General features: G+C 39.3%; 1 protein-coding gene across 4 annotated transcripts in view; it reads left to right on the forward strand.

The window, feature by feature from the left end:
- The window catches only part of LOC126426671 (zinc finger CCCH domain-containing protein 10-like), a 173,916-nt gene that overhangs the window by 109,513 nt on the left and 41,782 nt on the right, over positions 1 to 22,621 (forward strand). For 2 of the 4 annotated variants that reach the window (XM_050088561.1, XM_050088563.1), the window contains one exon: positions 12,089 to 16,489. The exons of the other annotated variants lie outside the window; for them this stretch is intronic. The gene's annotated coding sequence lies outside the window, so the exon portion shown is untranslated. Of the gene's footprint in view, positions 1 to 12,088; positions 16,490 to 22,621 lie in introns of those variants that run through there. 4 annotated transcript variants of the gene reach the window in all.

Consider the following 22,621-nt stretch of genomic DNA (forward strand, 5'->3'; position numbering starts at 1 on the left):
TTGTAGAAGTTTATTACATTTGAGTAGTCTGTGTTGTGCCCTCCTAGATTGTCTGCATGCTAATGAATCTGTACCATTAACTCTTTTACCAGCTTTGGGTATCTCACTGGCTGCACCCATTTCTCTGCATAATTATCTGACAGACGTATTCTAATTTTTCCCACATTATGCTCCTCAGCTGGAGAACATTCTATGAAGATACTGATTATGACTGCAATTTCCCTGTACTCTAGCTGACAATGACACTGTATCACATTGTAGGAGTTGAGTAGGCCCATTAACATTGAAACGTCACGGAAGATTACAACTGTATGCGAGACCGTGACACAAATCTGCTGTACAGGCACGACTCGCTATCTGCACTCGGAGCCTCAATTTTGCCTGTAATGCTCCCCTGCTTTTTCAACTGGCAGAAATGAGGCTGCTCGGAGCTATGCCGTGTCGTAGTTACGGACTGCTTTGCGAGCCTCAATTATCTACATACTTCAAGGATTTGAAGGGCATTGCCAGACATCAGTTCCCTAAAGCAGTACAACACAATTCTTTTAAAAAAATATGTTTGAAGATTAGAATATTTCTGGTGCTGTTACATACAACGTATTGACATTGTACACGACATCGTCTTGTAATCGTAAAGTCACTGTTTGTACTCTCACTAGTAGCATTATTTTTTTTAATTGTATGTTTATTAGAAGCTGGTTTGTTAATAACAAGAACTGAATATAATTTTTGAATAAAAATAAAATATTTTTGTTAGTAATCACTAGTCGCACGAAAATGCTAGTATTCGCAGTAAAATAAGATTTTTTATAAAAATTCAAAACATGAAACAGAAAATAAACTACGGTTTTGATTCTACTGTTAAGCAGTATTATTGATGTATGTAATTTTTTGTCTTTTAACTGTAGGTCATTAACATGTCTGTATAAAATTTTAACTTATTTTCGTATGACCAGTAATTAAAAATGAAAAGGTGTTATTTTTGTTAAAAGAATTATGATTCAGAATTTGTTAATTAATATTTCCATTTCTTAATAAATATAGAGTTGAAATAAAAGTAAAACAAGGAACGTTGCTACTAACGGGAATCAGATCGTCGGCTTTACAACACTACTTTCTGATATACTGGTGACTGTGTTACAAAGCTCAAATTTCCCCCACTGCTTAAGGGTGCTGGCTTTCCAATCCTGTAAGTATGAAAAAAACCGAAGAGAGCTGATCTGTTAGGTCCCTGTGTCAGTTTCAATCTGCTTGTAACTTTCAGTGTTAATGTTTTTACTAAAGTTCTAAAACCTGCTACAGTGTTGTTCCGAATCAAGGTTCTGGTAGCCAGCTGTGCCTTTTAGCAAACCAGGAGGTAGGTAACAGCAGATGCTGGCACGAGTGAGTGCCAGTTATTATTTGTGCCCTAACTGCTTAGTCAGTAAGAGCACTGTCTGTGGAAGGTGAGTTTCTGTGCTTGCCTCCCAGTCCAGCATATGTTTTTCATTTGAGGAGGAGTTTTGAAACAGTCGTTCTGGCTCCATTAATGATCACCTTTCTGAGAGAATTAATAAAGAATATATTGTTTCGGTCCCTTCAATGAATTAATGTAAAGTCTTTCTTACAGACTGACAGAAGAGGGAAATCTTCTTGTCCGAAGTGGGAGATCTTTCAAGGTTTATAATTGAGAATTGATCTGTCCTCCACGGGCTTCAGTCTCTTGTTTGTTCACTGTTTTGATTAGTCAGTACATACGGATAAACAGTGATAACTAACACGATGAAGGTCGGAAGGTAGGAGACGAGGTACTGGAAGAAGTGGAGCTGTGAGGATGGAGCGTGAGTAGGCTCGGGTAGCTCAGATGGTAGAGCACTTGCCTGCGAAAGGCGAGGGTCCCGAGTTCGAGTCTCAGTCCGGCACACAGTTTTAATCTGCCAGGAAGTTTCATATCAGCACACACTCCACTGCAGAGTGAAAATCACATTCTGGTGATAACATGATGTAAATGACTAGTCACCTATATGAACCACATTCAAATCCGATAAGAATTAACCCTCTAAAGGAAGCTTTAGTATTTGTTCTCTATATAAGAAGCATGTAGACCTTCAGTTGACACATTCTACATCTTTAATTGTGAAAATGGCCTGTATAACACCTACGAGAGTTCCCCAGCAGTGGGACCGACTTTGAAATCATTTATATGCCGATGTAGGTTAGGATCCCAGGTGTTGCTCCCTGCAGCCGTTCACCCTGGTGGACCCTCATTTGCGAGTAAATGGCAAAAAATTTCATAAATTCCATTAATTCTCTACAGTTTCGTACAAGGGATAACTGTCTGTGCAGTGTAAGGGCTGATGCAAAAGGTTATGGGTTTGAATCTGATAAAAGTGCTTCAAAAGTTTTAATTTTTTAAATCCTTATCGAATTTACTTTGGTCATTATTTTTATACAGTTAGTGTTTAATATAATTTTTTTGTTTCTGTTTCTTTTGTCACTTCGTTTTAAATTAATATTTTCAGTTGCTCTCATTTTTTCTCCGTATTGTTTTTTTTTCCAATTTGTGCATGTGTGTGTGAATTTAATTCTTTTTGTTTATCTATTATAATGTTTAAACATTTGAAAATGACAATGTTAAGAAACAAAAGACAAAATATTCTACAAGTATTTATATTAATTGTGCATTGGTATCAAAAATGTATTTTTCGTTGCAAGGTGTACATTTTTTGGATGGTAATCATCGTACAAACATTTAAAAAATAGGTTTATTAAACAGGGAACAAAATAACACAGATGAAGATGTAAATGACAGAAGGGATTATAAATAAAACAAACTTAACGCAAAATGAGGAATAGAAATAACGAAGACAGTAGCATGGACAAAAATATAGAATGATGCAACAGAAAAAATTAAATTGAAATTAATACATAGAAATAATTAAAATCACATGAACAAAAATTCCAAATGGAAAAAGAATATGAAAAAATGAAATAAAACTCAAAGATTAAAATGATGTGTGAAAGCAATATATAAATAGAAAATTACATTTAAATGAATTAATTCAATAAAAATAATGAACAAAGTCATTTCTTTGAAAGCTATAAAGCATTGTGCGAAAATCAAAAATTTTTTTCCGCTTGTTACTTGCAAATGAGGGCCCACCAGGGTGAATGGCTGCAGGGTGTGATACCTGGGACCCTGACCTACATCACTGTCTAGATGATTTCAAAAGGTCGGTCCCACTGCTGGGGATCTCTCCTTGTTAAAGAAGTGGCAGCAGTAGCCGTTCTAAACTTGGTGAATAAAAAGGATGATATGGGTGTGTTAAGGATGCCTGTTGTTGCTAGCGTTTCTGGCAGGGATTTCCTCCGTGTGCTGCCACAGCCGTGGTTATGTAATGGATTTTCTCTTTGTAGGTTTTTAATGCGTCATTTTATGGCACTCTTTACTGTCTGAACTTCTGGATGACAGAGTGTGTACAGTGCATCCTTTTAAAGCACAACTCCCAAATAAATAATTTTTTTTGTACAGCATCATTTGTCATTAAGTTTCTCAAATCGACTTGCACGTATTCTGAGTTTAAATGTAGTGAGGTAATACATCAAATAGAATTATCTCCTCCGTGCACCGACTGGCACGGATTCCATAAACATCGGTCGTGCGTAACCCGACTTAAATTTCTGTCTCGTCATATCCCGAATGCCACAGATCGGGGCAGTCGGGCAGATGCAGTATCTCTCTAATTCTGAAAATCGTTCGGCTCGGTACCACACTCGTTTGGGATATCGAGCAAAATTTGTGACCGAGGACTTTTTAGTCGGGAAGGGGCAGTGGTATCTCGAAAGGAAAGTAATCGGCAGGTGTAGAACTATCTTCAGGTGTGCTCCAGGGAAGCATCAGGACCCTTGTTATTTTGGATGTATATTAATGTCCTGGCAGTCACTATCAAAGGTAACATCAGACATTTTGTAGATGATTCAGTTATTTGAAATGAAGTACTATCTGAAAGTAGTTGCACAGATATTATGTCATATCTTGATAAGATTTCGTAGTGGTGTAAAGATTGGCAAATGTAAACTCGTACATTTCACTAATTAAAAAATTGTAGTATCCTATGTTTACAGGATCAACGAGTCACAGTTGGAATGGGTCAACTCGTACATACATCTGGGCGTAACAGTTTGTAGGGATACGAGACAGAACGATCAGTTACAGGTTGTAGGTCGTACGTAAAGCAGGTGGCAAGTCCTGTTTGGTGGTGGAATACTAGAGAAATGCGAGGTTGCTCACAAAACACCTGTGGGACCCGTACCAAATAGGACTAATGAGGGTATACAAAAAAGGGCGGTAAAAATGGCCTCACGTGGGAGAGCGTAACAGAGCTGCTCAAATAAGTGAATGAGCAAATACATGAAGAAAATAGATGGATACTGCCCTGCAAAATCCTACTTACAAAATTCAAGAAGCAGCTTTTATGTGAGGAATCTAGGTATATACCATAACATTGCCCATTTCACTCCTTCGAGGACTTCGGAGGCAGCTGTAAATTAAGTTATCGGAACACGAATAGAACAGAAAGACACGCTAATAAGTGATGCCCTCTACGATGCAATTGGCGGTGGTTTTCACGGTACGTGTGCAGATCTAGAAATTGCACGAGCCGTGTGCTCGTAGTTAGCTGACCGTCTCTGCACTTGTGGTTACAACCTGAAATACACTAGAAGTGGTAACAATACAGGGTGGTGACTCTTCTGGAATTCTCAGGAAATTACCTGGAAAATCAGGGAATTTCAGGAGTTTTATAAAATATTAGGGAATTCTGTGTTTTTAACCTGGTACTGAAATTGAATTTAACGAGTTTTAAAAACTCGAAGTTTTAAATACTTAATACGTAGACGGAAAAAAATTGCGGCACCGAGGAGGAGTTGTGTGACACGATCTAAAGATGGTAGGCGTGTTTCCACATCTGGAAAATAATGTCTCTTCAGATTTCTCTCCAGTCACGTAAGAATGGCACTAGTAGTGCCACTATGAGGATGCGAATCAGGTTTCCTTTAAATTCACCTCGTAACGGTCGAGCTATCTGTGAGATCGGATGTGGCGATTCGATGTCAGTCGAGACCATTACCGACGCCTCACTGAGTTAGAACGAGGTCGCGTAATGGGGCTACGAGAAACTGGATGCTCCCGTCTGCGATATTGCAGAAAGGCTCGGCGGGAACGTAGCCGCTGTGCACGATTGCTGTAGCGGTGCTCACGAAAATGTTCGGTCGCAAGAAGACGGGGCTCCGGACGACTGCGTGGCACTGCCGAGAGGGAAGACCGTCTCGTTCGGCGTACGGCTCTGGCACATCCTTATGCACCTGCTGTAGCAATTTGGGCAACAGTAGGCACCACCGTGGCACGACAAACTGTTACAGATCGGTTACTTCGAGGACAGTTCCCAGCCAGACACACTGTACTGTGCATTCCACTGACTTCAAACCACTGCCATTTGGGACTTCAGTAGTGTCGAGGGAGAGCCAATCGGAGGGCAGAGTGAAGGTCTGTCGTGTTTTCTGACAAAATCTGTGCGTCCTCGGTGCCGGTGATTGCCGTGTGGTGGATCGGAGGAAACCGGTTGGCCTGCAGACGACCTGTGTGGGTATTTGACACACTGGAGCTATGACCTAGGGTGTGATTTTGTACGACAGCCCGGGCACTATCCTGGTTATCCCACCCGTCCTGACTGCAAATACGTATGTCAGTCTGGTGATTCGACCTGTTGTGCTGCCATTCACAAACGGCATTCCAGGGGGTGTTTACCGATAGGTTAATGCTTGCCGTCATACCACCGTCGTAACCTAATAAGCAGAGTATCGATATGTTGCCAAATCTGTATGCAGTCGAATGCGTACGGATGACAACTCCCGGCATCTTCCACAACCGGCATTAACTTTCCCCGTACTGACAGACCGAGTGCAACGGGCGTGGAACTCCGTCGCACGAGCTGATGTCCGGCACCTTCACGGCACAGTGCGTGCACATTTGCGTGCTTGCGTTCCACATTCTGTTAGTTACACAGGTTATTAATGTAGTAGCATTTCACATTTGCAATGGCTTAGCTCGTACTTACATTAACATGTGACCTTGCAGTGTTAATACTTAAGTACGTTACCTAGACAAATGTATTTCCAAAATTTCATTACGCTACATTAGCTGTTATTTGGTGTTCAAATTTTTTTACCTTCTCTGTATTTCAAAGTGTGTTAATATATGAATATTATTGCATATAAATTACTGATGTTTAAAAACTGCAGTTAAACTGCTGCTTGTGGCTAGGATATAGCTCGTACAGCTGAGGGGAAAGAAAAGTCTTCCCCCACCCCCACCCCCATCCCATTCATCATTAATTTATTAGACTCTTCATGACACCATCTTCCTCCTCACACCTGAAATTCTCAGGGATTCTTCCCCCCTCCCCTCCAAGTTTAAGTCGCCACCATGCAATACTACAAAGTCTCTATGCTGTGGATGTGGTTTATCTTTGTCACTGTTAGCGACAGTGCGAATTGACAACTGTCACTCTATACAAAGTTTGTACAGTCCTTGCCGTTGAAAATGACAGTGTCTGTGTCAAGGTTCAAGTCGAAGTTGTGGAGTGTCGTTACTGTCTGGAGAGGGATTAGTCGTTTGCGGGATTATTGCAGGTGACAAACTTTATTGTGTAGTACATTTATTGCTTGTAAAGGAGAAATCTCCTTCACTGATGACTGTAGTTCATATAGGAGTGTGTTATACGCATGTTGCAACTAAAACTTTCAGCGGTTACCAGTCATTATCGGGCCGGATAAATTTGAGCATTATTTTTCTGTCACCAGTGACGTGGATGTCAACAGCTTGTGGAACCTTAGCCTTCTTTGTGCCATACCTTTTCTCACTGTTGATTCAGAGATATTTCACTTTTCCTCTTTTCTTTCTCTTATTTTCCTTACTTCTCTTTTAAGTGTACATTGTCCATAAATTAAATAAGGACTAGCAGTTATGTTGAAAATGTTTTCAAATTTAGGCAAAAATGGACTTAAACAAATTGATTTTTGTAGGTTTTCATATTAGTTATCAACAGTGTAATCTAGATTGACTTAGGCTAAGCACACACTAGTGTTCTGGATGGTAAGTTCTAATTCAGTTTTTCAGTCTGTATTGTCCAATATGTATTGTAGTGTGATGCCAAAGACTTTACTATAGTGTATTATAGTATATGTAAAACATAAAGTGCTGGTAATGATCGAGACAGATTTCTTTGAGAAACTTTTAAGGTGGGAAATGGGAAGGTCCATTTTTCTGCTCATCGGAACATCACAATTCCCAAACATTTTGGTAATACCTGTGAACAGAATGATTTGACAACAGATACAGATATTAATTTTCCTCTTGTTTTCTGTTCCATTTTTCCCTTGCTCAGCTCTTTATCAAAAAAAAAAAATTTTTTATGGTTGCTGTAGCTTTCTGTTTGCTATAGAAAGGCTGATGAAAATAAAGTGTAATTTAATTCGCTGTGCATTCTTCTCCTCTCTCATTCATTTTTATCTTCCTAATTCTTTCCCATTTAGTTCAGCAATTGTGTTTATTGAATACTGCGAGAAATTCCTGGTTATAAGTGAAAAGTTTACAAGACCGATTAAAAAATTGTGTCCCATTGGGATTCAAACTTGAACACTCACCTGTGGGTATTTAGTCCAGTCGGAATTTAAGTTAGAAATACTAAACAATTATAAAGTTTTGGAGGAAAAGTAGCGTAAGATGTAGAAACACTTAAGAAAGGGAATTGTGATGCTAGGAAGGATTCGGTAGGAGCAAAGTATGAAAAAGGTTTCAGAAATTTAGCGGGTACTTTGTCCTAATTGAAGCTTTCTATATCCAGATTCAGATATGGGATCATTTGTTAGTAAAAATTATGCAATAAAGAGGCAGAATATTGACACTAATAAATAAGTAAAAAGTAGGGCTTTTTTTGTTATCAACTGTCTGATACTGAAGGACTTGCATTTATTTTCGTATGATTCACTGAACGAGGTTTAAACTATTTTTAGGTGGATATAAAAGTGCTTATAACCCAAACTGACGAGTTTTGAATAAATTTGTGGATGTTTATCAGTAAATATGGCCAAGGAGAAACAGTAATACATTTATTGGAAAATTTTGTAGCTGTGGAACCCAAAATAGCTCTGAGAGCAAGGATCAGAATCAGGAGCAAGCTTCCATGGAACATTGTGTGTCAGTGTAGGACAGAAGTAACTTGATCAGTGCATACTGCTACCTTAAAGCTCATATCTCTGCTACTGTTGGAGAATACCTTTTTTAATGTGCAGTTGTATATCAAGAGTGGCGATTTATCTCTCTGTAATCATTAATACAGTACAGTGGCAACCATTTCTGTAAGGGTTTCTGTAGATCGAAGAGAGGTCTCGCAGACCTTCTGAAGACCTCTGTATAGTGTGGACTGCAGCTAGGCAATAATTGACCTCGCCTCACAGGTTTAAGTGTGCAAGTCTACAGTGTCGGACACATGTACAGGGTAAGCTGAAAACTCCATACAGTTCATGCTGATTGTCCTTTCCTCATCCGGTTGATTCTCCTGTGTCCTTTCAGATCAATTCAGATGAGGCACAATTACCTCTTCGAGTAGCATATTGGGGCTACTCTCTTGGAACTGGCTGCTCAATTCCCTTTTTGCATACTGTCTCAAATAGACCGGCACAGATGGAACTGGCAGTGTCTTGTAGTGATTAAAAAAAAAAGAAAATGAGAAGAAAAGAAAAGGAAAGGGTTGAAAATGTTGGGAAGGAATGGTGAATAAAAAAAGGGGTTTTAAAATCGTAAATGACCGTGAAAAAAAAGGGAAAGAAAGAAAGAAATGCAGATCGGACTTCATATTACAGAAAAGCTATCGGACTTCGTGATTCGGAAAAGCTATTGTTGGGGTGGTCCTTGTGGCGTTTTTGAGCAAAAGTTAAACCAATTTCCACTACAAAAAGTATTGAAAAAGAACAGAGAATAACAAAATGTAACTGACAGGGGGAAATGACGTAGATAAAAGTTCATCCTTTACCAGGTTAAATGTCTTCTTTCATGCGGCGTCCAGGTCTTAAAAAATCTCCTACTTCATTTCTGCGCAAAAAGTCTGCTCCGAAATCTTGCAATAAGTTTCATTGTCCAGGAATTTCTAATGTATACAAAACCGTCTTGATCTTAAATACAATTTATTTTAGTTGCTTCTCTCCATCCTCCGAATTTCATAACTTCCACAATGTCTACACATTAATAAGTTTTTTTCTTCTTAATCTGATCACGTCTGCCTTCAGCTTCGGCTATCAAGAGACAATAAAGAAACGAATAGAAAACAAAGAAAGAGTTACAATTTTAGTAGTTTCTCTGCCGTCGAGCGCTCATACCGCTGCGACGGGATATTTTTCATCTGAGGGAGCGAGTGTAGCGCGGCGAAATTCATAGTCCCGCTACATCGCCGCCTCGACTGTCACGCTAAAACATTTAGCGTGGCAGGCTAGCAAACCTAAAAGTCAATATATGCATATTTTCATTGGAAAGGCCACGTGCATCCATAGGGGATAATCTTTCCCAACACTTACTTTCTAAACCTATATACTAAATACAATTATTACAGTTTGGATCCTTTGTACACAATTAATATATATATTTACATACAGTTTGTTCTACAGTCTGTTTTAATTTTTGCAATCCGAGGTTGTGCAGGCTTTGGGAGCTGTCGGCTATTGCCTAGATCTCTGTTCACCTGGTACAGTTTCTCGAACTGTTGAGGTGGTCCACTTGTGGGCCAAATAGTTTGAGCTGTCGCACAAAATGCCAGCCTACTGTGGGTGAGCATTCTTCATAAAAATTGCTTCCTGGTGGGGCCCTCGAGTATAAGTTCCTCTGTGACCATCTCATTTAAATATCGCTGTATTAATTGTCGCACTGGAATTGCTTTTAAATTACTCTGACCCTATCTTTCTTGCTCCATCTAATTTCGTGCTGCATTAGGAGACAAGTTGAAAATAACATGTGGCATAAGATTGTAGAGCCTATAAATTGTTTCATTTTTATGTGGAAGAGTTTATTTTTTGCATACTGTGAAAATTTGGGAGGAAAATGCAGAATCTATGGGCAACACAATACAATATCTCTTGGATATGAACTGAGGATACTTGAGATTGACGATCGATTCAGCAAATGTGGAACTTTTATCTGGCTGGCTTTGTTGCAGTATGAGGTAATTACTGTAAATTGTTATACATATACTTATTTCTGTTTTCTTTGGCATCATGTGTCTAAAATCATTATATTGTTCTACCGTACTATAAGAATGGTCGTAATAGGAATTACGAACTAATGGAAATAGTAAGTCTGATCACCAGTGGACCGTGAGATAATATACTGTTGTACGACAGGAACTGAAATCAAAATAAGAGTGTTGCCAAGAAAGTTACTTCCACTTTTCTTTTTTTTTTTTCCCCTCCCCGGCAATTATTTATTCCACACAATGAAAACTACACAATAATGATTACTATACACATTACTTTTCCAGCTAATGTCCTTCCAGTTCTGTGGCCCCGCTCCAGCGAGACACGAGGGAGTGTATGCCCTGTTGTTACAAGCCCTGGCCCTGTCCAAGAAACCACTCGTTCACTGTGTGAATCACCTTGTCGTCGTCTTCAAAATTTCTTCCACTATCCAAACTAGTAGAAGTGTGAGGGAGCTATGCCAGGGCTGTAGGATGGATGAGAGAATATTGCCCAAACCTTTTTTCTCATGTGGTCACTTCAGAGTATGTGAGAGTGCAGATAATTGCATCCTAACTTTCTTTACCGTTTGACAGAAGCAGTGCCAACTGCAGAGTCGTAATGCATCGATCCGCACAAGTGAGAACATCGGCACACTGCGACGCGTCACCTGTGACAGTCATTGCAAATTGTGGAGATCGTCCAAACCCTCAGCCGATTGTCTCACCCTCTGCACCTGGCGATCAGCTGTACTCCGGTTGACTGCAAATGCATCGTAGTCTTCACACGAACGTTTGTGAATATTCTCCACAGTTTGAAATTCAGTGACAACGTGCTGCTTGTAACGTATGTCACATACGTGCACCATTTTGAAACACTATCTGTTGGAGAAAATAAAATTTTTGCACACACACTTGAGAAACTTCAAAAAAATTGTACCTAACATTTTGCATTCAGAGCATTGTTGTCAGCAGAGCATTACTTCCTGAGCTGCCTGTAGTGCAATGCTTAGCGTTTTAATCGTGTAATTGTGAAGTTACTGGATCGATTCTCACTAGTAACGTCATTTATTTTTACAGTTACTTGAATTCCATATCTGTTATCATATTGGAGTATTAATTCACAAGTATTGAATGATAGTATTTAAATAAAATAATATTTTGTATTTTAAATTACTAATTGCTTTAAAATGTGAATATCGTAATAAAATTGGGTAGAAAAATGGGAAATATGTTACTGTTAAGTGAAAATATAGTGTGCCAATAATACTGCTCAATCTCTGAAATTAAAAATAAAATATTTTCGATTTGATGTTTCACATACTTAATCAAATTGTAATTTATTGCTTGAACTCGTATTGCGTTGTGGTTAATTAAAAACAAACAGTGCGGTTTTAGTTTAAAGTTATCGTGTAATACTTGGTAATTACGATTTCAGTTTGTTAATATACAGAAAAGTTTAGGAGTCTAGAAAAAGAAAGTTTCTACTAGCAAGAAACAAACCATTAACTTCACTATTAGAAGATTCGAATATTATGCACTCAGCTGCAACTAACTATGTTAAAATGTCGGAAATATTTTGCACTTAGTAGAACTCGGAAATTGTCTCTCAATTTATTTAGAGTTTTCGGGCAGTGTGTTGTACAGCTTAAGATTTGATGTCTGGGCAGTGACCTCGCAATTCCTCGAGTACAAAGGAAGTCGAAAAGGATCTGTCTGTAAGATCCCCTCGTCATTTCTGTCCGTACGGTAATTGTCAGCCCGCGACCTCGTGCTGTAGGCAATCGAAGGAAGGGTAGTTTTTTAAGACGCGCCCGGATTTCCCGCAGGTGGTGTCGATGGCGCAGCCGCAGCCGGCACCTCCGGCCCCCGCCGGACAGCCCGGGGCAGGTGCACAGCCGCAGCCGCCACCACCGCCGGGAGCCCCCGCCCCGCAGCCGCAGGCACCACCTCCGCCCCCGCAGACACCCGCCATGTCGATGGCCGCTGCCGGGGCTGCGGCGAGTGCCCCGCTGGTTTCGTACCCGATGGTGGGGCAGGACCTGCGCCCCGTGCTGCCGACTGGCCTCTCCCACTGAGGGGGTCTACTTGACACTGTGAACTGAAATTCCATCACGACTCTAGTGCAATTTTTATGTGCTGATTTTGTGTGTTGATTTCTTTTTGGTTAAGAAATCTTTTACTGAAATTCTGATTGGAGATAGTCAAACCTATGAAATAGTTTTTCCAGTAAATTTTGCCAAGTGTCATTTTCCACAGAGAAAGCAATTGGACAAATATTTGTACCTGGCAGTTTGCTGCGGCAACGGTTAAGGTGTCCAAAATGTGTACAGTGATATAATGTATGCTGTGACTTTGTATTGTGCGGTGGATCTGAAAGCGGCTTGCTCTGAGCACTATTTGACCCTACCTTTTACGATTGTCGTAAAGCACGTACTCTGTCTTGTATCTGAGTTTTCTCCGTCATATGTACAGTTTACTTACCTATTTCCGTTGGCTATTCTGTGTTTTAGTCATTTCAGTAGCTGACTCGAAGAGCTGTAGGTAGCTGTGTAATGACTACTGGTGTGTATAAGTATTTTGGTGATTGGTCTTTTTCACGTAGAAATCTGTTTTCTAATTGTGAAACAACTATTGTCAATTAAACAGAAAATGTATAATTTACTTTTATTGATTTTTGTAAATACAAATTTGGTGTGTTATAGTTATGGAACGTGTAATGTGAAACTGAATATTGTTACATAAAATCAAGTTTTTGATTTTCCAAATATTGCAAAAGATTCCACCTGCAGAAAGAATTTCTGCTCTCGAATTTAAAAATTTAATCACATGTAACTGAATTGGACATCAGTCCCGTACAGCTCTGCATTGTAAGTAAAGTAGCACAATAGCATAACTTCCGATGTGTTACTTTGAATTTAATTACAGGAAAAGAATTTCTTGTTGTGAATTGAAATATTGTCTTTTGAGCTAGGGAGCCTGGCACGAGATTGTACAAGATTGTGAAATCTTTGATGTCAGATTTGGCAATTACAAAAAATGCGTATTATGTATGTGAAATAATTACAGAAAATGGAGCTAAGAGTAAGAAAGATGACTAGATGCTAAGCACTTGCGAATTAACATGTACAAAAGAATAAAGACTACAATGTTATCAGTCCCTTCATCTTTGTCTGGAAAGAGTGTGACTGAATGGAATGAGACTTATGGACACACAGTGGTCTCACATTAGCCTTAAAATTCTCTCTCAATCCCATCTGTGGCAGCAAATCAGTCCCAGTTTCCGATAGATTCTGTTATGTTCCTATTTGATTCTGGAGGCTGTCATTTTTCTGAAAATTCAGAACTGCGCACATAATACAAGAAACACGTATTCACTGATTCTACCAGTATTTCTGCATTTGTTTTCTAGTTATATCACTGATAGCGGTATTCTGTTTACACTTACATTTTTCTGCTGTGTGTTGAATGAAAAATGGATGTGGCTTCACATGAGTATATGCTCAGCTCACTTCCAGTACTGCAAAGTTCCATGCTATTAAGGAAGTTGCCAGTGATTAAAATTGGTATTACCACAGATGTTTTTGATTTTGAAGAATATTTCATATTTGTTGTATTTGATTCAATATTTTGAGAGGTCTGTTTAAAGGAAATGGGACCGGTTCTTAACACCGGTTAAGAACTTGCTCATATGAAAAACGTGTGGACGTTGTCTTTGCTGTGCGAAGTCTTGGGCTAGGCAGACAGTTTCAGGTTGTAAGTCTGCTTGTGACAGAAGCTATGTAACTTAGTTTGTAGGTAACATTTTTCATATTATACACAGAAGAAAACTGTTCTTTCTTTTTTAAATTTATTTTTAACAGTGCATCACAAACTGTTAATTGTTCTAATTAATCACACCAAAAGCAGCTTTTCAGTGGTTTAGGAAATTTATATGACACAGGAAGAGTCTTTTAGGTTTTTCCCACTAAGAAATATCATTAATCTGAGTGCTTCATCGAAAGAAATACATTTGTTAGTGATGTTGTCACTGTGAGGAATTTTCCCATGCAGCTGACACAGAGAACAGGGTTCCCAGATTGGCAATCTGGTTGGTTCACAGCAAGAAACATGTACGGGATTGAACAGGAAAGACAGTATCAAATTGTGTGTTTGATGGTTTGTTGCAATTGATCTGTTGATATATTTGAAACCTTAAAGTTCTAGAGCTATTGCTCTTAAGAGAGTTGACTATCTCTGTGTCACTCTGTGTACCCATTTGCGATCATCAGATGAAAGATAGAGGAAGAGGTATTTTGCAGTGAAATGTAGTTGAGAGCTTTGGTGGGTTTTGTTGAAACAAATTTTATTTTCGTCACTGTGAAATGATTTTGTTGTAGAAGAACTGTTTTATTGAATAGTCTTTATAATGTACATAAGTTTCTACAAGCACTAATTGTGGAGTATATTTTAATTTTGTACTGATATTGTATTCCATGCACTGTCCTCTGAAATATGTATTATGATTTAACTTTTGTTGAAGTTGTGTTTTTATTTTCATTTGTCATACATAATGGTTTTTATTGGTCTTACATGTATTTGTACATACATTTTACATTGTGGTTGACTATATTGCACACGAGAGCTGTGGAAGGTGACACAGTATTGGACACTTTACTTTCCTTTACTGTTATTAACTGTCTGCTACAGAATTTTGGAATAAGTTTTTTTCTATTTCTTATAAGAAAGTCTCATTTATACAGTGTTTTTCTCAGGTGGAACTGTTCCTTTTGTGATCCATTTTGTGCGTATGCCCTCCATCATGTCCCAGTGCTATTTCTGGGATCTTAATTTGTACAGGAATACAGATATAAGAATTTTTTTTTGAGAATTCTCTTTTTGCTAGCTGTTTGAATCATCCAGTGTCATAACTGTCAAATTTACACATGGCAGTATATATAGGGATTCCATTTGATGCTGCAAATAATGTTCTGTAGTTCTGTGGTTTGGCACAGTATGTTATGTAAATAATTCTTAATAAAAATGAAATTGTGGTAAAATGGTTGGAACATATTTGATGTGCAGTGCATATTTATTGCTCTCTCTGCAGTATAATTTCCCCTCCTCTTATAGGCATGGTTTCATTTAGTGCCCTCTATGTGATAGTTTTGTATTGTTTCTTAGAAACTGCTAGGAAAATTTGATAAGAGGTCATAGATATATTTTATTGTACATTTGTGTATGACAATCTCTGTAACACTTTGAATGACTATTAACAGATTAACAACTGCGTGTGATATAACAAAAATATAAATAGTAAGTAAATGTAGAAAGTAACTGTCCAGTGAGTGTTTCAAGCACATTTTTGGACTCTGCTGCTCTGTCTTTACTGTGTTGGTGTTACAGAATGTCTGAAGAAAGTAGATACCATTTCCAATTAAAGTGTAATAAGATCTTTCAACTGTAATCAGATCTGGAGAAGGGCGAGTGCAGTTTCCCCAGTGTCACATTTTTTTCAAACTCTGTGTTCACATTAATAAAGCTAAAAGAAAAACGAAAACTGATAAAAGAAGATGGGGATAGATGTTAGGAAGGGAGGGGTGAATATTCATTTGTTCTTGGTGAAATGGATTCTCTGTACTTGAAAAACTGATAATAATAAAGTCTGTCTGTATTCTAAAAAATCCAGTTTTTAAATATGTTGTCTATGTAATTTCCTGTCATCATTTTTATAAACGCTCAGTTAAATACAAAATGTAACAACTGTTGCTGCAAGCCCTTAGAAGTTATGTATCTTTTAATTATGCCAACACAGATAAGCCTCTACGGTCTCCAGTTATGAAAAGAGAACTAGTCTCTCTTTTTGACTGTTAAAATAGAGGCATGTAATGTGAGACATGCCACTGGAGGCAGCTCTGTCATTAATCTCAACAGTTCTGTTCAGAATACTGACAGAAGAGAGAGACTTTTCATGTAATAATATTTTGTGTGTGTGTGTGTGTGTGTGTGTGTGTGTGTGTGTGTGTGTGTGTGTGTGTGTGTGTGTGTGTTTGTGTGTGTGTGTGGTTTTGCAGTATCAGGGTTCTTAATAAGATTAGCTTAGAATTATGGAAATTTAAAGTTAAATATATGACATTCTGGGATGTACATGTTTTGCTTCTTTGCTTTTCTTGTCTCATGTGTGTTAAAAAGTAGAGATTCAATTATGCATCATTGCTGTAACCAAGTATAATAAACATAATTTTACGTTCTGGAGTTGTTTGCTGATAACTTTCATGCTCTTCCCCTCTACTCTCCCTTAGTGTTGAAATGGTCCACGTTTGGAATCTGAGCTGAACCGAGTTTTATCTCAATTTCAACTGTTCGTAAAAAGTAAAGAATGGCATCTGTGTATTTTCAACTGTATTGGTAAAATTCAAATTTGATTCCTTACAGATCTTTATTCTAAATATTTGCATTTTAACCCTTTCTCCGCTGTGAGTGCTTATACATTTTCTCCTTTTCAACGTTCCCCAGGTGATCCGAATTTGTATATGCACAACACGTAGATTTTCCTTTAGTGCTATGGGTGTCTGAATGAATCTTAGCCATCAACCTCTCACTGCTATGGATGAGTTACTTCCATATCCTGGTGAATAAAAAAGTTTTCAGTATTTCTGGTATATGTACAGTACATACTATCATTTGCGGAAAACCTCGTTTCAATATGTTGAATCATTTATGAGATGTGACAATTGTGATGACCGAGGTTCACAATGTGGAAGGACGTGAATGGATCCATTGCATGCAACTACCTTTGGACGTAAAATCCAATAACTTGAGAATGATACGAGATAACTTTCTGCTCTAAATTTTAAATAAATATCAATATTTTATCTACATTTAATTCACTGCAGTGTATGAGCTAAAATCAGCCATACACAAAGTTTATGCATTGCATTTTTACCTCTGCAAACTCTAAAACTTTGTGCAGTGTTTTACTTAATTTGATACAGTGGAAGTAATTATGATGGACAACGAAAACAAACTCGTTTCTTTATCGAGTGAAAATATCAACCTGTAAGGTATGTAAAAATCAAATTTTTTCACCTAATAATTTTCGAAAAATCAGATGATAAGTATTCCATATCGACCGGAACACCATCTCAGCACAGGCTCCAGCCATTGGTGAGCAGTACAGCCATAATGAATGCAGCACATAATGCAAAGAGCAGTGAAAGGGTTAAAGGAGTGTTGCAGTATCACAATTAATTTGTATGCCTTTTCTCCTTTTAAAACTACTATTGACAGGTTTTACAACATGCAAGCTACAGTACCAGTTTTCTCCACATTTTTGTATTTTTATGACATAATCACAAGCTTCTCATAATGCTGTAACTGGTTTTGACCTACCAGTGTTCACCTTCAGGCAAAGAGCTGACAAAGAATCTGCCAAGTAGCTATGTATGTAATACAATCTTGAACATGGCTGATGTACAGCAATCATATTTAAGTTTTACTGAAGGACAAAAACAGCCAACTGGTCACACAAATTTTATTGTGTTGACCTGGTTTCAATACCACTAAGGTATCTTACAGTAGAGGGTTGATTATCCGTGCCTCAGGGGCTCAGCATTTGTTTGCTGAGTACGGGCTTGGTGACCCCAGGATTCCTGAGCTGGAGGCTGGTAAGTGCCACCAGACCTCTCTGTAAGCTCTATGAACGCTTCAGAGACCATCATGTGGCACATTGGTGGAAAGTTGTGTGTTTTGGAGAACGTGGGTCTTGGCTTCACTGCCTGGACCGCAAGAAAGGTACACACCTTTATATTAAAAAAAAAAAAAAAAAAAAAAAAAAACTCAACCTCAAGGTGTGCTACATGCTGATGAGGTGAATGGCTGTTTAGGTAAAACAGTCTCTAGTGGGAAACCTCTGGGCCACCTGCCATCCCCCACTTGTATAAGGCGTGCAGGGCTCTGCCTGCGTCGACGGAGTTCTCCCAGCATCTCTTGGGACCCCCATGGAATGGTCTCATCAGACTACTACTACTGACGGGATGAGTATACCGTGAGGTAGTACCTACACCCACTCCTCGAAGAGAGCTCTGTTCGGCTGTCATCTCAAAAAGAAGTCTCAGAACCATAGTAACAGGGCACTAGTGTGCCATAACACTTTCATTGTAATAAAGTGAATGGGGGAACCTTTGAGAAGGTCTCCCCTTTCTACAGTCACAAGGTGTTGCTGGGCCTGTACAAAGTGTCAAACGACAACATAATGGAACACTTCTGATTGAAACTGCTCATTCAGACCGTATATCTAAGCTTCTGGGATGTAAGGCCTTGGGCGACTACCCAGTCGAGGCTGAGTCGCATAACGACGTTAAGTAAGAGCGTGGTTACCTACTCTGATATAATGGAGGTGGACCCTGCGAAGTTATGTGAAGAATGGAAAAATATGGGCGTCACAGAAGTGCAGAACTATATGAGGAGAGTCAATGGCAAATTGGAAAAATCGGCAACATTTATTCTAACATTTAGTACTCCAGAATTACCTGAATATATCCTTGCAGGCTATATCCATCTTAAGGGAGGAAACCACAGTAGGAGATTCAAAAAGTCTGATTTTTATTTTTATTGCCTAAATCATTAGCTTAACTATCCAAGAATATGCCCTCAAAATTTCAAAGTGAAATTCGCATTCGTTTAGATTTTACGAGCATAGACATGAAAAAAGCAACTATGGCAACATACTATATGATTTCCCCGGATGAAAATCCCCAACAGGAGTATTGCCCAGAGGGGGAAGACAGTTGGTGTGAGTGGCAGAAACTAACAGCGCTTGGAATAGAACATGAACTGCACCCTACTCCTTTGCACCCCGACGTACAGAAGGAAATTCTTGCAATATATGAAAATTTATCAAGGGATGAATTACGGGAGAGATGTTTAGGTGGCCCCACACAAAATGTGAACAAAAGTTTTAACTCCACTATCTGGCGATTAGCTCCTAAACCCTTGCACTCCTGACTAAAAGTCGTTGAATTGGCATGGTATTTAGCAGCAGGCATATTCAAAGACGGAAATTCATCCCTTCTCATGGTCTTGAACAAGGCAGGAATTGTAGTAGGCACGAAAGCTTCAGTTATGCTGAAGAAATGGATAACCAGCGCATGAGCCGGCAGAATTGACGTGGTTCATTGGAATCGAAGGAAGGTCAGAAAGCACTGCTGCAAGTGCAAAACAAAGCCTATGAGACAGAAGAATGATTACTATATGGTCCTGGAATTGCAGATTAATCTGTAAGCGTTTTATATTATTGTTAACTTCCTTGAATTTGTAGTTTCCAAGAATTTATTTTTGTAACACATTTATCTTGAAATGACTATTCACATTTGCATACAGTCTAACTCAAAAAGTATAGAAACGATCATTGTGAAAATTGATAGTATGTTTCTTTATAAAATTATGAATTATATGAACCAACTTGTGAGATGATATGATGACTTTTAAGGGTATCTTTCTTTGCATAATTAGAGAAAAATCGAAGTAAGTTGTTCCAACACCTGCAAAGTTTTTAATTTTCACCTGCATTGAGCTTCATATTCTTAGAAAATATGTTATTAATGTAAAATTAAAAGATTTTTGATTTCAGATGAAAATCGAAATGGCTACACTGCACGCAATTGGAGAACTATATTCACAACCTTGAGCGGACATCACAGCGTAACTTTGTTATTTTTGGCTGAAATTCTTCAAAAAAATTCACAAAAACTGTTCAACATATGAATTAAATGGTGTCAAACTTTGATTAAATTCTAATTAATTCTTCCCACCCAAAAAAATCAGTGGCAAACAGCGTCCTAATGTGGATTCCTCCCCACCCCCCTTATGGTTTGCCCGTTTGTTCCAAACACTATGTGATGCTACCAATGTCAAAGATTTGGCCATACCACTATGGAATGTAATGGGAAGGCTACGTGTGGCAATTGTGGAGGCTCAGCTCACGAATCAGGAAATTCTTGTACACTTCCTCCAAAATGTGTAAACTGCTCTGGGGACCACCCAGTGCGGAGCAGAAAGTATGACATTTACAACAGAGAAAGGAAAATTCAGGAGTTGAAAGTCAAGAGACACATACCCTATAATGAAGCTAAAAAAAAAAGCATTCAAAGCTATGCAACTACCGGTATTTGCTACTTCTTTTGCATCAGCCCTTAAGATTCCAGTCGCTAAGTGTGATGCCCCCACACAACCTCAACCTCAGACCACAGATTCACGTATGAGCACATGCACTTATGTACTTGTGGGAGGAAATGTTTCACTTGTAACTGAAGTTGTCCGGAAGCCATCAGCAACAGGCTTCCCACCTAAGCCACATACCACTCACTACGCAACATCAGAAGCCACCTAAGCCATTCCAACAACCCCGGGCAACCACCTCCTGCTATCAGCAAAGAAAAAGTCCTTCAAAAAGTAGTTCCACATCGAAGAAAGTAGTAGTAAAACATTTGGATCAGCGAGCTCTCTCCATTTCTGACGGGGACTATGCTCTTGAGGATTTGGACTTCCAATCGGAGGAACTGGATAGCAAGGAACTGGCTAACGTTTCCCCTGACCTCCCCAGTAAATCAGCACCTCCGAGAAAGAAAAGAACACATTTGGATACAGGGCAATGACATGGCCGACAAAGCTGCCAAGGAAGCATGTTGTAATGGCGCTGTCCATCAATGTCCCATCTGGTTGCATGCCATCATCTCATTTTCTGACACACATCATGAGTCAGTGGGAGACTGAATGGTTTCAGGTGACAGACGACAATTGTGTTCACTCAAATCGACCACAAATGTTTGGTGGACTTCATGTCAGTCTCGCCGCTGCGAGGAGGTTCTGCTTACCAGACTGTGCATCAGGCATAGCCCTTCAACACACAGCTTCCTTCTCCGGCAGGAGGATTCACCTCTGTGTGAAGTTGGTGGCGTGCCATTTTCAGTTTTGCTTACTGATATTAGGGCAACCCTCAGTCTCTATGGAGATCTGCCCACCATCCTCACAGATACTGATTCCTGTGTTACAAGGGTGGTGAAATTTTGTGAACTGTGAGGCCTCATCCCTCAATTGGTGGGGAAGGGTGGCAGACTTTAATACATTATGAACTGCTCCGCATGTGGGGACAGCCTTCGTCCCCACCCATGAGATTAGCATGCTGACTTTTAGTCAGGATGCTGATGACCATGATGTCGAGCACCCCTCATCCCAAACCATCATCATCGATGATCTGAACGTTGGTCAACCAAACGTCTGCTTATTCCAGGCGTGGGCAATCTTTGGTGCCCACGGACTCGATTCACGCACTTACTTAAGCTTGCAGGCCGGCACATTGTGACACGACAGCACTGCTCGTAGTGCATAAATTCATAACTATAATGTCTGTGATGTTAATGTACCTGCACATATTCCTGTTATTCCATGCTGACAAATTATACCTCAAAAAACAATTATTTGAGAGATCATTTTATTTACACCCAGAATTCCATCTGCAGACAGGTAACCATCCGCTGTTTGCCCACCTGAGGATTAAATGAGCTCTTAAATCACGTGCATGTGCTGGCCTGCCCCTGCTGCAATCTTGACCTCAATTCACACCCCCACCCTCAACCTTGGCTCTCGCCACCCGTACCAGTGTGTGTTACCAACAACAGTAACCATTTGTGCTCTATTACAGTAATTTGATATGTAAAGCAAATTTGTAATATAGAATGCCCAAATGTAATCATGTTATCCTTTCAATGAGAGATAAGTACTAACACTGTAGGAAAAGATAGAGTGCTACTTACTTTAAAGACAACATGTTAAGCTGCAGACAGTCACAATTAAAAGCTTTTGGCCATTGCCTTCACAAGAAAAAGAGAGACACACACCATTCATTCACACAAACAAGCATAACTCACACACACAAGACCACCAATTCCAGTAGCTTGGGCCAGAATGCAACTATTACAGGAGATGGAAGCAGCAATCTGGAGGAGCTGCAGAGGGGAGGAGAGGTGGAGGAGATTAGTGTTTAACATACCGTCGACAATGAGGTCTTTATAGAGACAGAGCACAGGCTCAGATTAGGGAAGGATGGGGAAGGAAACAGGTCATGCCCTTTCAAAGGAATTATTCCGGCATTTGTCTTAAATGATTCAGGGAAATAACGGAAAACTTAAATCAGGATGGCTGGAGACAGGTTTGAACCGTCGGCCTCCCAAATGCAGGTCCAATGTGCTAACCACTGCACCACTTCGGGTTGCAAAAAGGGAAGAGATAGAAGTGCAGGCGTGAGAAGGAGGAGAGGAGTGCTATCTGGCAGAGTGTGCTGGGACTAGAATGCCAACAGGCACAGCTTCAGGAGGCTGTAGGGT

Source organism: Schistocerca serialis, chromosome 11 (assembly GCF_023864345.2).
Source record: "Schistocerca serialis cubense isolate TAMUIC-IGC-003099 chromosome 11, iqSchSeri2.2, whole genome shotgun sequence".
NCBI classification, from domain to species: Eukaryota; Metazoa; Arthropoda; class Insecta; order Orthoptera; family Acrididae; genus Schistocerca; species Schistocerca serialis.